This window comes from Equus caballus, chromosome 1 (genome assembly GCF_041296265.1).
Source record: "Equus caballus isolate H_3958 breed thoroughbred chromosome 1, TB-T2T, whole genome shotgun sequence".
Taxonomy (NCBI): Eukaryota; Metazoa; Chordata; class Mammalia; order Perissodactyla; family Equidae; genus Equus; species Equus caballus.
In genome coordinates this window covers 74387846-74403177 of record NC_091684.1, presented here as the reverse complement: position 1 = coordinate 74403177, position 15332 = coordinate 74387846, and positions in this window count along the sequence as shown.

Sequence of the window (15332 nt, the reverse complement as noted above, 5' to 3'; positions counted from 1 at the left end):
ACGTGCAGGCTTCTTTCCAAAGGGCGAGTTGGGCCCCACAGCATCTTGCTTCCAGCTCTTTGGGAAGCTAAGAAACAACTCGCTCTGCACAGTGCTCTTACAGCCTACCGGGAAAATCTCTTCCAAAGGCCTGTGAAACGCAGTTTCTTTGCAGGCCTGATCTGGCTGAAGTAGGACTCCTGCTCTGGGTGTGCTACATTGCCCTAGAGCTGAAAGGCACAACGTGCATGCTTCTTTCCAAGTGGCGAGTTGGGCCCCACAGAAGCTTGCTTCCAGCTCTTTGGGAAGCTAAGAAGCAACTCGCTCTGCACAGTGCTCTTACAGCCTACCGGGAACATCTCTTCCAAAGGCCTGAGAAATGCAGTTTCTTTGCAGGCCTGATCTGGCTGAAGTAAGACTTCTGCTCTGGGTGTGCTACATTGCCCTAGAGCTGAAAGGCACAACGTGCAGGCTTCTTTCCAAAGGGCGAGTTGGGCCCCACAGCATCTTGCTTCCAGCTCTTTGGGAAGCTAAGAAACAACTCGATCTGCATAGTGCTCTTACAGCCTACCGGGAACATCTCTTCCAAAGGCATGTGAAACGCAGCTTCTTTGCAGGCGTGTTCTGCTTGAAGTAGAACTTCTGCTCTGAGTGTGCGGCATTGCCCTAGAGCTGAAAGGCACAACGTGCAGGCTTCTTTCCAAAGGGCGAGTTGGGCCCAACAGCATCTTGCTTCCAGCTCTTTGGGAAGCTAAGAAACATCTCGCTCTGCACAGTGCTCTTACAGCCTACCGGGAACATGTCTTCTAAAGGCCTGTGAAACGCAGTTTCTTTGCAGGCCTGATCTGGCTGAAGTAGGACTTCTGCTCTGGGTGTGCTACTTTGCCCTAGAGCTGAAAGGCACAACGTGCAGGCTTCTTTCCAAAGGGCGAGTTGGGCCCCACAGCATCTTGCTTCCAGCTCTTTGGGAAGCTAAGAAACAACTCGCTCTGCACAGTGCTCTTACAGCCTACTGGGAACATCTCTTCCAAAGGCCTGTGAAACACAGTTTCTTTGCAGGCCTGATCTGGCTGAAGTAGGACTTCTGCTCTGGGTGTGCTACTTTGCCCTAGAGCTGAAAGGCACAACGTGCAGGCTTCTTTCCAAAGGGCGAGTTGGGCCCCACAGCATCTTACTTCCAGCTCTTTGGGAAGCTAAGAAACAACTCGCTCTGCACAGTGCTCTTACAGCCTACCGGGAACATCTCTACCAAAGGCCTGTGAAAAGCAGTTTCTTTGCAGGCCTGATCTGGCTGAAGTAGGACTTCTGCTCTGGGTGTGCTACATTGCCATAGAGCTGAAAGGCACAACGTGCAGGCTTCTTTCCAAAGGGCGAGTTGGGCCCCACAGCATCTTGCTTCCAGCTCTTTGGGAAGCTAAGAAACAACTCGCTCTGCACAGTGCTCTTACAGCCTACCGGGAACATCTCTTCCAAAGGCCTGTGAAACGCAGTTTCTTTGCAGGCCTGATCTGGCTGAAGTAGGACTTCTGCTCTGGGTGTGCTACATTGTCCTAGAGCTGAAAGGCACAACGTGCAGGCTTCTTTCCAAAGGGCGAGTTGGGCCCCACAGCATCTTGCTTCCAGCTCTTTGGGAAGCTAAGAAACAACTCGCTCTGCACAGTGCTCTTACAGCCTACCGGGAACATCTCTTCCAAAGGCCTGTGAAACGCAGTTTCTTTGCAGGCCTGATCTGGCTGAAGTAGGACTTCTGCTCTGGGTGTGCTACATTGTCCTAGAGCTGAAAGGCACAACGTGCAGGCTTCTTTCCAAAGGGCGAGTTGGGCCCCACAGCATCTTGCTTCCAGCTCTTTGGGAAGCTAAGAAACAACTCGTTCTGCACAGTGCTCTTACAGCCTACCGGGAACATCTCTTCCAAAGGCCTGTGAAAAGCAGTTTCTTTGCAGGCCTGATCTGGCTGAAGTAGGACTTCTGCTCTGGGTGTGCTACTTTGCCCTAGAGCTGAAAGGCACAACGTGCATGCTTCTTTCCAAAGCGCGAGTTGGGCCCCACAGCATTTTGCTTCCAGCTCTTTGGGAAGCTAAGAAACAACTCGCTCTGCACAGTGCTCTTACAGCCTACCGGGAAAATCTCTTCCAAAGGCCTGTGAAACGCAGTTTCTTTGCAGGCCTGATCTGGCTGAAGTAGGACTCCTGCTCTGGGTGTGCTACATTGCCCTAGAGCTGAAAGGCACAACGTGCAGGCTTCTTTCCAAATGGCGAGTTGGGTCCCACAGCATCTTGCTTCCAGCTCTTTGGGAAGCTAAGAAACAACTCGCTCTGCACAGTGCTCTTACAGCCTACCGGGAACATCTCTTCCAAAGACCTGAGAAATGCAGTTTCTTTGCAGGCCTGATCTGGCTGAAGTAAGACTTCTGCTCTGGGTGTGCTACATTGCCCTAGAGCTGAAAGGCACAACGTGCAGGCTTCTTTCCAAAGGGCGAGTTAGGCCCCACAGCATCTTGCTTCCAGCTCTTTGGGAAGCTAAGAAACAACTCGCTCTGCATAGTGCTCTTACAGCCTACCGGGAACATCTCTTCCAAAGGCATGTGAAACGCAGCTTCTTTGCAGGCGTGATCTGCTTGAAGTAGAACTTCTGCTCTGAGTGTGCGGCATTGCCCTAGAGCTGAAAGGCACAACGTGCAGGCTTCTTTCCAAAGGGCGAGTTGGGCCCAACAGCATCTTGCTTCCAGCTCTTTGGGAAGCTAAGAAACAACTCGCTCTGCACAGTGCTCTTACAGCCTACCGGGAACATCTCTTCCAAAGGCCTGTGAAACGCAGTTTCTTTGCAGGCCTGATCTGGCTGAAGTAGGACTCCTGCTCTGGGTGTGCTACATTGCCCTAGAGCAGAAAGGCACAACGTGCAGGCTTCTTTCCAAAGGGAGAGTTGGGCACCACAGCATCTTGCTTCCAGCTCTTTGGGAAGCTAAGAAACATCTCGCTCTGCACAGTGCTCTTACAGCCTACCGGGAACATGTCTTCTAAAGGCCTGTGAAACGCAGTTTCTTTGCAGGCCTGATCTGGCTGAAGTAGGACTTCTGCTCTGGGTGTGCTACTTTGCCCTAGAGCTGAAAGGCACAACTTGCAGGCTTCTTTCCAAAGGGCGAGTTGGGCCCCACAGCATCTTGCTTCCAGCTCTTTGGGAAGCTAAGAAACAACTCGCTCTGCACAGTGCTCTTAAAGCCTACCGGGAACATCTCTGCCAAAGGCCTGTGAAACGCAGTTTCTTTGCAGGCCTGATCTGGCTGAAGTAGGACTTCTGCTCTGGGTGCGCTACTTTGCCCTAGAGCTGAAAGGCACAACGTGCAGGCTTCTTTCCAAAGGGCGAGTTGGGCCCCACAGCATCTTGCTTCCAGCTCTTTGGGAAGCTAAGAAACAACTCGCTCTGCACAGTGCTCTTACAGCCTACCGGGAACATCTCTTCCAAAGGCCTGTGAAACGCAGTTTCTTTGCAGGACTGATCTGGCTGAAGTAGGACTTCTGCTCTGGGTGTGCTACTTTGCCCTAGAGTTGAAAGGCACAACGTGCAGGCTTCTTTCCAAAGGGCGAGTTGGGCCCCACAGCATCTTGCTTCCAGCTCTTTGGGAAGCTAAGAAACAACTCGCTCTGCACAGTGCTCTTACAGCCTAGTGGGAACATCTCTTCCAAAGGCCTGTGAAACGCAGTTTCTTTGCAGGCCTGATCTGGCTGAAGTAGGACTTCTGCTCTGGGTGTGCTACTTTGCCCTAGAGCTGAAAGGCACAACGTGCAGGCTTCTTTCCAAACGGCGAGTTGGGCCCCACAGCATCTTGCTTCCAGCTCTTTGGGAAGCTAAGAAACAACTCGCTCTGCACAGTGCTCATAAAGCCTACCGGGAACATCTCTGCCAAAGGCCTGTGATACGCAGTTTCTTCGCAGGCCTGATCTGGCTGAAGTAGGACTTCTGCTCTGGGTGTGCTACTTTGCCCTAGAGCTGAAAGGCACAACGTGCAGGCTTCTTTCCAAAGGGCGAGTTGGGCCCCACAGCATCTTGCTTCCAGCTCTTTGGGAAGCTAAGAAACAACTCGCTCTGCACAGTGCTCTTACAGCCGACCGGGAACATCTCTTCCAAAGGCCTGTGAAACGCAGTTTCTTTGCAGGCCTGATCTGGCTGAAGTAGGACTCCTGCTCTGGGTGTGCTACATTGCCCTAGAGCAGAAAGGCACAACGTGCAGGCTTCTTTCCAAAGGGCGAGTTGGGCACCACAGCATCTTGCTTCCAGCTCTTTGGGAAGCTAAGAAACATCTCGCTCTGCACAGTGCTCTTACAGCCTACCGGGAACATGTCTTCTAAAGGCCTGTGAAACGCAGTTTCTTTGCAGGCCTGATCTGGCTGAAGTAGGACTTCTGCTCTGGGTGTGCTACTTTGCCCTAGAGCTGAAAGGCACAACTTGCAGGCTTCTTTCCAAAGGGCGAGTTGGGCCCCACAGCATCTTGCTTCCAGCTCTTTGGGAAGCTAAGAAACAACTCGATCTGCATAGTGCTCTTACAGCCTACCGGGAACATCTCTTCCAAAGGCATGTGAAACGCAGCTTCTTTGCAGGCGTGTTCTGCTTGAAGTAGAACTTCTGCTCTGAGTGTGCGGCATTGCCCTAGAGCTGAAAGGCACAACGTGCAGGCTTCTTTCCAAAGGGCGAGTTGGGCCCAACAGCATCTTGCTTCCAGCTCTTTGGGAAGCTAAGAAACATCTCGCTCTGCACAGTGCTCTTACAGCCTACCGGGAACATGTCTTCTAAAGGCCTGTGAAACGCAGTTTCTTTGCAGGCCTGATCTGGCTGAAGTAGGACTTCTGCTCTGGGTGTGCTACTTTGCCCTAGAGCTGAAAGGCACAACGTGCAGGCTTCTTTCCAAAGGGCGAGTTGGGCCCCACAGCATCTTGCTTCCAGCTCTTTGGGAAGCTAAGAAACAACTCGCTCTGCACAGTGCTCTTACAGCCTACTGGGAACATCTCTTCCAAAGGCCTGTGAAACACAGTTTCTTTGCAGGCCTGATCTGGCTGAAGTAGGACTTCTGCTCTGGGTGTGCTACTTTGCCCTAGAGCTGAAAGGCACAACGTGCAGGCTTCTTTCCAAAGGGCGAGTTGGGCCCCACAGCATCTTACTTCCAGCTCTTTGGGAAGCTAAGAAACAACTCGCTCTGCACAGTGCTCTTACAGCCTACCGGGAACATCTCTACCAAAGGCCTGTGAAAAGCAGTTTCTTTGCAGGCCTGATCTGGCTGAAGTAGGACTTCTGCTCTGGGTGTGCTACATTGCCATAGAGCTGAAAGGCACAACGTGCAGGCTTCTTTCCAAAGGGCGAGTTGGGCCCCACAGCATCTTGCTTCCAGCTCTTTGGGAAGCTAAGAAACAACTCGCTCTGCACAGTGCTCTTACAGCCTACCGGGAACATCTCTTCCAAAGGCCTGTGAAACGCAGTTTCTTTGCAGGCCTGATCTGGCTGAAGTAGGACTTCTGCTCTGGGTGTGCTACATTGTCCTAGAGCTGAAAGGCACAACGTGCAGGCTTCTTTCCAAAGGGCGAGTTGGGCCCCACAGCATCTTGCTTCCAGCTCTTTGGGAAGCTAAGAAACAACTCGCTCTGCACAGTGCTCTTACAGCCTACCGGGAACATCTCTTCCAAAGGCCTGTGAAACGCAGTTTCTTTGCAGGCCTGATCTGGCTGAAGTAGGACTTCTGCTCTGGGTGTGCTACATTGTCCTAGAGCTGAAAGGCACAACGTGCAGGCTTCTTTCCAAAGGGCGAGTTGGGCCCCACAGCATCTTGCTTCCAGCTCTTTGGGAAGCTAAGAAACAACTCGTTCTGCACAGTGCTCTTACAGCCTACCGGGAACATCTCTTCCAAAGGCCTGTGAAAAGCAGTTTCTTTGCAGGCCTGATCTGGCTGAAGTAGGACTTCTGCTCTGGGTGTGCTACTTTGCCCTAGAGCTGAAAGGCACAACGTGCATGCTTCTTTCCAAAGCGCGAGTTGGGCCCCACAGCATTTTGCTTCCAGCTCTTTGGGAAGCTAAGAAACAACTCGCTCTGCACAGTGCTCTTACAGCCTACCGGGAAAATCTCTTCCAAAGGCCTGTGAAACGCAGTTTCTTTGCAGGCCTGATCTGGCTGAAGTAGGACTCCTGCTCTGGGTGTGCTACATTGCCCTAGAGCTGAAAGGCACAACGTGCAGGCTTCTTTCCAAATGGCGAGTTGGGTCCCACAGCATCTTGCTTCCAGCTCTTTGGGAAGCTAAGAAACAACTCGCTCTGCACAGTGCTCTTACAGCCTACCGGGAACATCTCTTCCAAAGACCTGAGAAATGCAGTTTCTTTGCAGGCCTGATCTGGCTGAAGTAAGACTTCTGCTCTGGGTGTGCTACATTGCCCTAGAGCTGAAAGGCACAACGTGCAGGCTTCTTTCCAAAGGGCGAGTTAGGCCCCACAGCATCTTGCTTCCAGCTCTTTGGGAAGCTAAGAAACAACTCGCTCTGCATAGTGCTCTTACAGCCTACCGGGAACATCTCTTCCAAAGGCATGTGAAACGCAGCTTCTTTGCAGGCGTGATCTGCTTGAAGTAGAACTTCTGCTCTGAGTGTGCGGCATTGCCCTAGAGCTGAAAGGCACAACGTGCAGGCTTCTTTCCAAAGGGCGAGTTGGGCCCCACAGCATCTTGCTTCCAGCTCTTTGGGAAGCTAAGAAACAACTCGCTCTGCACAGTGCTCTTACAGCCGACCGGGAACATCTCTTCCAAAGGCCTGTGAAACGCAGTTTCTTTGCAGGCCTGATCTGGCTGAAGTAGGACTCCTGCTCTGGGTGTGCTACATTGCCCTAGAGCAGAAAGGCACAACGTGCAGGCTTCTTTCCAAAGGGCGAGTTGGGCACCACAGCATCTTGCTTCCAGCTCTTTGGGAAGCTAAGAAACATCTCGCTCTGCACAGTGCTCTTACAGCCTACCGGGAACATGTCTTCTAAAGGCCTGTGAAACGCAGTTTCTTTGCAGGCCTGATCTGGCTGAAGTAGGACTTCTGCTCTGGGTGTGCTACTTTGCCCTAGAGCTGAAAGGCACAACTTGCAGGCTTCTTTCCAAAGGGCGAGTTGGGCCCCACAGCATCTTGCTTCCAGCTCTTTGGGAAGCTAAGAAACAACTCGCTCTGCACAGTGCTCTTAAAGCCTACCGGGAACATCTCTGCCAAAGGCCTGTGAAACGCAGTTTCTTTGCAGGCCTGATCTGGCTGAAGTAGGACTTCTGCTCTGGGTGCGCTACTTTGCCCTAGAGCTGAAAGGCACAACGTGCAGGCTTCTTTCCAAAGGGCGAGTTGGGCCCCACAGCATCTTGCTTCCAGCTCTTTGGGAAGCTAAGAAACAACTCGCTCTGCACAGTGCTCTTACAGCCTACCGGGAACATCTCTTCCAAAGGCCTGTGAAACGCAGTTTCTTTGCAGGACTGATCTGGCTGAAGTAGGACTTCTGCTCTGGGTGTGCTACTTTGCCCTAGAGCTGAAAGGCACAACGTGCAGGCTTCTTTCCAAAGGGCGAGTTGGGCCCCACAGCATCTTGCTTCCAGCTCTTTGGGAAGCTAAGAAACAACTCGCTCTGCACAGTGCTCTTACAGCCTAGTGGGAACATCTCTTCCAAAGGCCTGTGAAACGCAGTTTCTTTGCAGGCCTGATCTGGCTGAAGTAGGACTTCTGCTCTGGGTGTGCTACTTTGCCCTAGAGCTGAAAGGCACAACGTGCAGGCTTCTTTCCAAACGGCGAGTTGGGCCCCACAGCATCTTGCTTCCAGCTCTTTGGGAAGCTAAGAAACAACTCGCTCTGCACAGTGCTCATAAAGCCTACCGGGAACATCTCTGCCAAAGGCCTGTGATACGCAGTTTCTTCGCAGGCCTGATCTGGCTGAAGTAGGACTTCTGCTCTGGGTGTGCTACTTTGCCCTAGAGCTGAAAGGCACAACGTGCAGGCTTCTTTCCAAAGGGCGAGTTGGGCCCCACAGCATCTTGCTTCCAGCTCTTTGGGAAGCTAAGAAACAACTCGCTCTGCACAGTGCTCTTACAGCCGACCGGGAACATCTCTTCCAAAGGCCTGTGAAACGCAGTTTCTTTGCAGGCCTGATCTGGCTGAAGTAGGACTCCTGCTCTGGGTGTGCTACATTGCCCTAGAGCAGAAAGGCACAACGTGCAGGCTTCTTTCCAAAGGGCGAGTTGGGCACCACAGCATCTTGCTTCCAGCTCTTTGGGAAGCTAAGAAACATCTCGCTCTGCACAGTGCTCTTACAGCCTACCGGGAACATGTCTTCTAAAGGCCTGTGAAACGCAGTTTCTTTGCAGGCCTGATCTGGCTGAAGTAGGACTTCTGCTCTGGGTGTGCTACTTTGCCCTAGAGCTGAAAGGCACAACTTGCAGGCTTCTTTCCAAAGGGCGAGTTGGGCCCCACAGCATCTTGCTTCCAGCTCTTTGGGAAGCTAAGAAACAACTCGCTCTGCACAGTGCTCTTAAAGCCTACCGGGAACATCTCTGCCAAAGGCCTGTGAAACGCAGTTTCTTTGCAGGCCTGATCTGGCTGAAGTAGGACTTCTGCTCTGGGTGCGCTACTTTGCCCTAGAGCTGAAAGGCACAACGTGCAGGCTTCTTTCCAAAGGGCGAGTTGGGCCCCACAGCATCTTGCTTCCAGCTCTTTGGGAAGCTAAGAAACAACTCGCTCTGCACAGTGCTCTTACAGCCTACCGGGAACATCTCTTCCAAAGGCCTGTGAAACGCAGTTTCTTTGCAGGACTGATCTGGCTGAAGTAGGACTTCTGCTCTGGGTGTGCTACTTTGCCCTAGAGCTGAAAGGCACAACGTGCAGGCTTCTTTCCAAAGGGCGAGTTGGGCCCCACAGCATCTTGCTTCCAGCTCTTTGGGAAGCTAAGAAACAACTCGCTCTGCACAGTGCTCTTACAGCCTAGTGGGAACATCTCTTCCAAAGGCCTGTGAAACGCAGTTTCTTTGCAGGCCTGATCTGGCTGAAGTAGGACTTCTGCTCTGGGTGTGCTACTTTGCCCTAGAGCTGAAAGGCACAACGTGCAGGCTTCTTTCCAAACGGCGAGTTGGGCCCCACAGCATCTTGCTTCCAGCTCTTTGGGAAGCTAAGAAACAACTCGCTCTGCACAGTGCTCATAAAGCCTACCGGGAACATCTCTGCCAAAGGCCTGTGATACGCAGTTTCTTCGCAGGCCTGATCTGGCTGAAGTAGGACTTCTGCTCTGGGTGTGCTACTTTGCCCTAGAGCTGAAAGGCACAACGTGCAGGCTTCTTTCCAAAGGGCGTGTTGGGCCCAACAGCATCTTGCTTCCAGCTCTTTGGAAAGCTAAGAAACAACTCGCTCTGCACAGTGCTCTTACAGCCTACCGGGAACATCTCTTCCAAAGGCCTGTGAAACGCAGTTTCTTTGCAGGCCTGATCTGGCTGAAGTAGGACTTCTGCTCTGAGTGTGCTACTTTGCCCTAGAGCTGAAAGGCACAACGTGCAGGCTTCTTTCCAAAGGGCGAGTTGGGCCCCACAGCATCTTGCTTCCAGCTCTTTGGGAAGCTAAGAAACAACTCGTTCTGCACAGTGCTCTTACAGCCTACCGGGAACATCTCTTCCAAAGGCCTGTGAAAAGCAGTTTCTTTGCAGGCCTGATCTGGCTGAAGTAGGACTTCTGCTCTGGGTGTGCTACTTTGCCCTAGAGCTGAAAGGCACAACGTGCATGCTTCTTTCCAAAGCGCGAGTTGGGCCCCACAGCATTTTGCTTCCAGCTCTTTGGGAAGCTAAGAAACAACTCGCTCTGCACAGTGCTCTTACAGCCTACCGGGAAAATCTCTTCCAAAGGCCTGTGAAACGCAGTTTCTTTGCAGGCCTGATCTGGCTGAAGTAGGACTCCTGCTCTGGGTGTGCTACATTGCCCTAGAGCTGAAAGGCACAACGTGCAGGCTTCTTTCCAAATGGCGAGTTGGGTCCCACAGCATCTTGCTTCCAGCTCTTTGGGAAGCTAAGAAACAACTCGCTCTGCACAGTGCTCTTACAGCCTACCGGGAACATCTCTTCCAAAGACCTGAGAAATGCAGTTTCTTTGCAGGCCTGATCTGGCTGAAGTAAGACTTCTGCTCTGGGTGTGCTACATTGCCCTAGAGCTGAAAGGCACAACGTGCAGGCTTCTTTCCAAAGGGCGAGTTAGGCCCCACAGCATCTTGCTTCCAGCTCTTTGGGAAGCTAAGAAACAACTCGCTCTGCATAGTGCTCTTACAGCCTACCGGGAACATCTCTTCCAAAGGCATGTGAAACGCAGCTTCTTTGCAGGCGTGATCTGCTTGAAGTAGAACTTCTGCTCTGAGTGTGCGGCATTGCCCTAGAGCTGAAAGGCACAACGTGCAGGCTTCTTTCCAAAGGGCGAGTTGGGCCCAACAGCATCTTGCTTCCAGCTCTTTGGGAAGCTAAGAAACAACTCGCTCTGCACAGTGCTCTTACAGCCTACCGGGAACATCTCTTCCAAAGGCCTGTGAAACGCAGTTTCTTTGCAGGCCTGATCTGGCTGAAGTAGGACTCCTGCTCTGGGTGTGCTACATTGCCCTAGAGCAGAAAGGCACAACGTGCAGGCTTCTTTCCAAAGGGCGAGTTGGGCACCACAGCATCTTGCTTCCAGCTCTTTGGGAAGCTAAGAAACATCTCGCTCTGCACAGTGCTCTTACAGCCTACCGGGAACATGTCTTCTAAAGGCCTGTGAAACGCAGTTTCTTTGCAGGCCTGATCTGGCTGAAGTAGGACTTCTGCTCTGGGTGTGCTACTTTGCCCTAGAGCTGAAAGGCACAACTTGCAGGCTTCTTTCCAAAGGGCGAGTTGGGCCCCACAGCATCTTGCTTCCAGCTCTTTGGGAAGCTAAGAAACAACTCGCTCTGCACAGTGCTCTTAAAGCCTACCGGGAACATCTCTGCCAAAGGCCTGTGAAACGCAGTTTCTTTGCAGGCCTGATCTGGCTGAAGTAGGACTTCTGCTCTGGGTGCGCTACTTTGCCCTAGAGCTGAAAGGCACAACGTGCAGGCTTCTTTCCAAAGGGCGAGTTGGGCCCCACAGCATCTTGCTTCCAGCTCTTTGGGAAGCTAAGAAACAACTCGCTCTGCACAGTGCTCTTACAGCCTACCGGGAACATCTCTTCCAAAGGCCTGTGAAACGCAGTTTCTTTGCAGGACTGATCTGGCTGAAGTAGGACTTCTGCTCTGGGTGTGCTACTTTGCCCTAGAGCTGAAAGGCACAACGTGCAGGCTTCTTTCCAAAGGGCGAGTTGGGCCCCACAGCATCTTGCTTCCAGCTCTTTGGGAAGCTAAGAAACAACTCGCTCTGCACAGTGCTCTTACAGCCTAGTGGGAATATCTCTTCCAAAGGCCTGTGAAACGCAGTTTCTTTGCAGGCCTGATCTGGCTGAAGTAGGACTTCTGCTCTGGGTGTGCTACTTTGCCCTAGAGCTGAAAGGCACAACGTGCAGGCTTCTTTCCAAACGGCGAGTTGGGCCCCACAGCATCTTGCTTCCAGCTCTTTGGGAAGCTAAGAAACAACTCGCTCTGCACAGTGCTCATAAAGCCTACCGGGAACATCTCTGCCAAAGGCCTGTGATACGCAGTTTCTTCGCAGGCCTGATCTGGCTGAAGTAGGACTTCTGCTCTGGGTGTGCTACTTTGCCCTAGAGCTGAAAGGCACAACGTGCAGGCTTCTTTCCAAAGGGCGAGTTGGGCCCCACAGCATCTTGCTTCCAGCTCTTTGGGAAGCTAAGAAACAACTCGCTCTGCACAGTGCTCTTACAGCCGACCGGGAACATCTCTTCCAAAGGCCTGTGAAACGCAGTTTCTTTGCAGGCCTGATCTGGCTGAAGTAGGACTCCTGCTCTGGGTGTGCTACATTGCCCTAGAGCAGAAAGGCACAACGTGCAGGCTTCTTTCCAAAGGGCGAGTTGGGCACCACAGCATCTTGCTTCCAGCTCTTTGGGAAGCTAAGAAACATCTCGCTCTGCACAGTGCTCTAACAGCCTACCGGGAACATGTCTTCTAAAGGCCTGTGAAACGCAGTTTCTTTGCAGGCCTGATCTGGCTGAAGTAGGACTTCTGCTCTGGGTGTGCTACTTTGCCCTAGAGCTGAAAGGCACAACTTGCAGGCTTCTTTCCAAAGGGCGAGTTGGGCCCCACAGCATCTTGCTTCCAGCTCTTTGGGAAGCTAAGAAACAACTCGCTCTGCACAGTGCTCTTAAAGCCTACCGGGAACATCTCTGCCAAAGGCCTGTGAAACGCAGTTTCTTTGCAGGCCTGATCTGGCTGAAGTAGGACTTCTGCTCTGGGTGCGCTACTTTGCCCTAGAGCTGAAAGGCACAACGTGCAGGCTTCTTTCCAAAGGGCGAGTTGGGCCCCACAGCATCTTGCTTCCAGCTCTTTGGGAAGCTAAGAAACAACTCGCTCTGCACAGTGCTCTTACAGCCTACCGGGAACATCTCTTCCAAAGGCCTGTGAAAAGCAGTTTCTTTGCAGGCCTGATCTGGCTGAAGTAGGACTTCTGCTCTGGGTGTGCTACTTTGCCCTAGAGCTGAAAGGCACAACGTGCATGCTTCTTTCCAAAGCGCGAGTTGGGCCCCACAGCATTTTGCTTCCAGCACTTTGGGAAGCTAAGAAACAACTCGCTCTGCACAGTGCTCTTACAGCCTACCGGGAAAATCTCTTCCAAAGGCCTGTGAAACGCAGTTTCTTTGCAGGCCTGATCTGGCTGAAGTAGGACTCCTGCTCTGGGTGTGCTACATTGCCCTAGAGCTGAAAGGCACAACGTGCAGGCTTCTTTCCAAATGGCGAGTTGGGTCCCACAGCATCTTGCTTCCAGCTCTTTGGGAAGCTAAGAAACAACTCGCTCTGCACAGTGCTCTTACAGCCTACCGGGAACATCTCTTCCAAAGACCTGAGAAATGCAGTTTCTTTGCAGGCCTGATCTGGCTGAAGTAAGACTTCTGCTCTGGGTGTGCTACATTGCCCTAGAGCTGAAAGGCACAACGTGCAGGCTTCTTTCCAAAGGGCGAGTTAGGCCCCACAGCATCTTGCTTCCAGCTCTTTGGGAAGCTAAGAAACAACTCGCTCTGCATAGTGCTCTTACAGCCTACCGGGAACATCTCTTCCAAAGGCATGTGAAACGCAGCTTCTTTGCAGGCGTGATCTGCTTGAAGTAGAACTTCTGCTCTGAGTGTGCGGCATTCCCCTAGAGCTGAAAGGCACAACGTGCAGGCTTCTTTCCAAAGGGCGAGTTGGGCCCAACAGCATCTTGCTTCCAGCTCTTTGGGAAGCTAAGAAACAACTCGCTCTGCACAGTGCTCTTACAGCCTACCGGGAACATCTCTTCCAAAGGCCTGTGAAACGCAGTTTCTTTGCAGGCCTGATCTGGCTGAAGTAGGACTCCTGCTCTGGGTGTGCTACATTGCCCTAGAGCAGAAAGGCACAACGTGCAGGCTTCTTTCCAAAGGGCGAGTTGGGCACCACAGCATCTTGCTTCCAGCTCTTTGGGAAGCTAAGAAACATCTCGCTCTGCACAGTGCTCTTACAGCCTACCGGGAACATGTCTTCTAAAGGCCTGTGAAACGCAGTTTCTTTGCAGGCCTGATCTGGCTGAAGTAGGACTTCTGCTCTGGGTGTGCTACTTTGCCCTAGAGCTGAAAGGCACAACTTGCAGGCTTCTTTCCAAAGGGCGAGTTGGGCCCCACAGCATCTTGCTTCCAGCTCTTTGGGAAGCTAAGAAACAACTCGCTCTGCACAGTGCTCTTAAAGCCTACCGGGAACATCTCTGCCAAAGGCCTGTGAAACGCAGTTTCTTTGCAGGCCTGATCTGGCTGAAGTAGGACTTCTGCTCTGGGTGCGCTACTTTGCCCTAGAGCTGAAAGGCACAACGTGCAGGCTTCTTTCCAAAGGGCGAGTTGGGCCCCACAGCATCTTGCTTCCAGCTCTTTGGGAAGCTAAGAAACAACTCGCTCTGCACAGTGCTCTTACAGCCTACCGGGAACATCTCTTCCAAAGGCCTGTGAAACGCAGTTTCTTTGCAGGACTGATCTGGCTGAAGTAGGACTTCTGCTCTGGGTGTGCTACTTTGCCCTAGAGCTGAAAGGCACAACGTGCAGGCTTCTTTCCAAAGGGCGAGTTGGGCCCCACAGCATCTTGCTTCCAGCTCTTTGGGAAGCTAAGAAACAACTCGCTCTGCACAGTGCTCTTACAGCCTAGTGGGAACATCTCTTCCAAAGGCCTGTGAAACGCAGTTTCTTTGCAGGCCTGATCTGGCTGAAGTAGGACTTCTGCTCTGGGTGTGCTACTTTGCCCTAGAGCTGAAAGGCACAACGTGCAGGCTTCTTTCCAAACGGCGAGTTGGGCCCCACAGCATCTTGCTTCCAGCTCTTTGGGAAGCTAAGAAACAACTCGCTCTGCACAGTGCTCATAAAGCCTACCGGGAACATCTCTGCCAAAGGCCTGTGATACGCAGTTTCTTCGCAGGCCTGATCTGGCTGAAGTAGGACTTCTGCTCTGGGTGTGCTACTTTGCCCTAGAGCTGAAAGGCACAACGTGCAGGCTTCTTTCCAAAGGGCGAGTTGGGCCCCACAGCATCTTGCTTCCAGCTCTTTGGGAAGCTAAGAAACAACTCGCTCTGCACAGTGCTCTTACAGCCGACCGGGAACATCTCTTCCAAAGGCCTGTGAAACGCAGTTTCTTTGCAGGCCTGATCTGGCTGAAGTAGGACTCCTGCTCTGGGTGTGCTACATTGCCCTAGAGCAGAAAGGCACAACGTGCAGGCTTCTTTCCAAAGGGCGAGTTGGGCACCACAGCATCTTGCTTCCAGCTCTTTGGGAAGCTAAGAAACATCTCGCTCTGCACAGTGCTCTAACAGCCTACCGGGAACATGTCTTCTAAAGGCCTGTGAAACGCAGTTTCTTTGCAGGCCTGATCTGGCTGAAGTAGGACTTCTGCTCTGGGTGTGCTACTTTGCCCTAGAGCTGAAAGGCACAACTTGCAGGCTTCTTTCCAAAGGGCGAGTTGGGCCCCACAGCATCTTGCTTCCAGCTCTTTGGGAAGCTAAGAAACAACTCGCTCTGCACAGTGCTCTTAAAGCCTACCGGGAACATCTCTGCCAAAGGCCTGTGAAACGCAGTTTCTTTGCAGGCCTGATCTGGCTGAAGTAGGACTTCTGCTCTGGGTGCGCTACTTTGCCCTAGAGCTGAAAGGCACAACGTGCAGGCTTCTTTCCAAAGGGCGAGTTGGGCCCCACAGCATCTTGCTTCCAGCTCTTTGGGAAGCTAAGAAACAACTCGC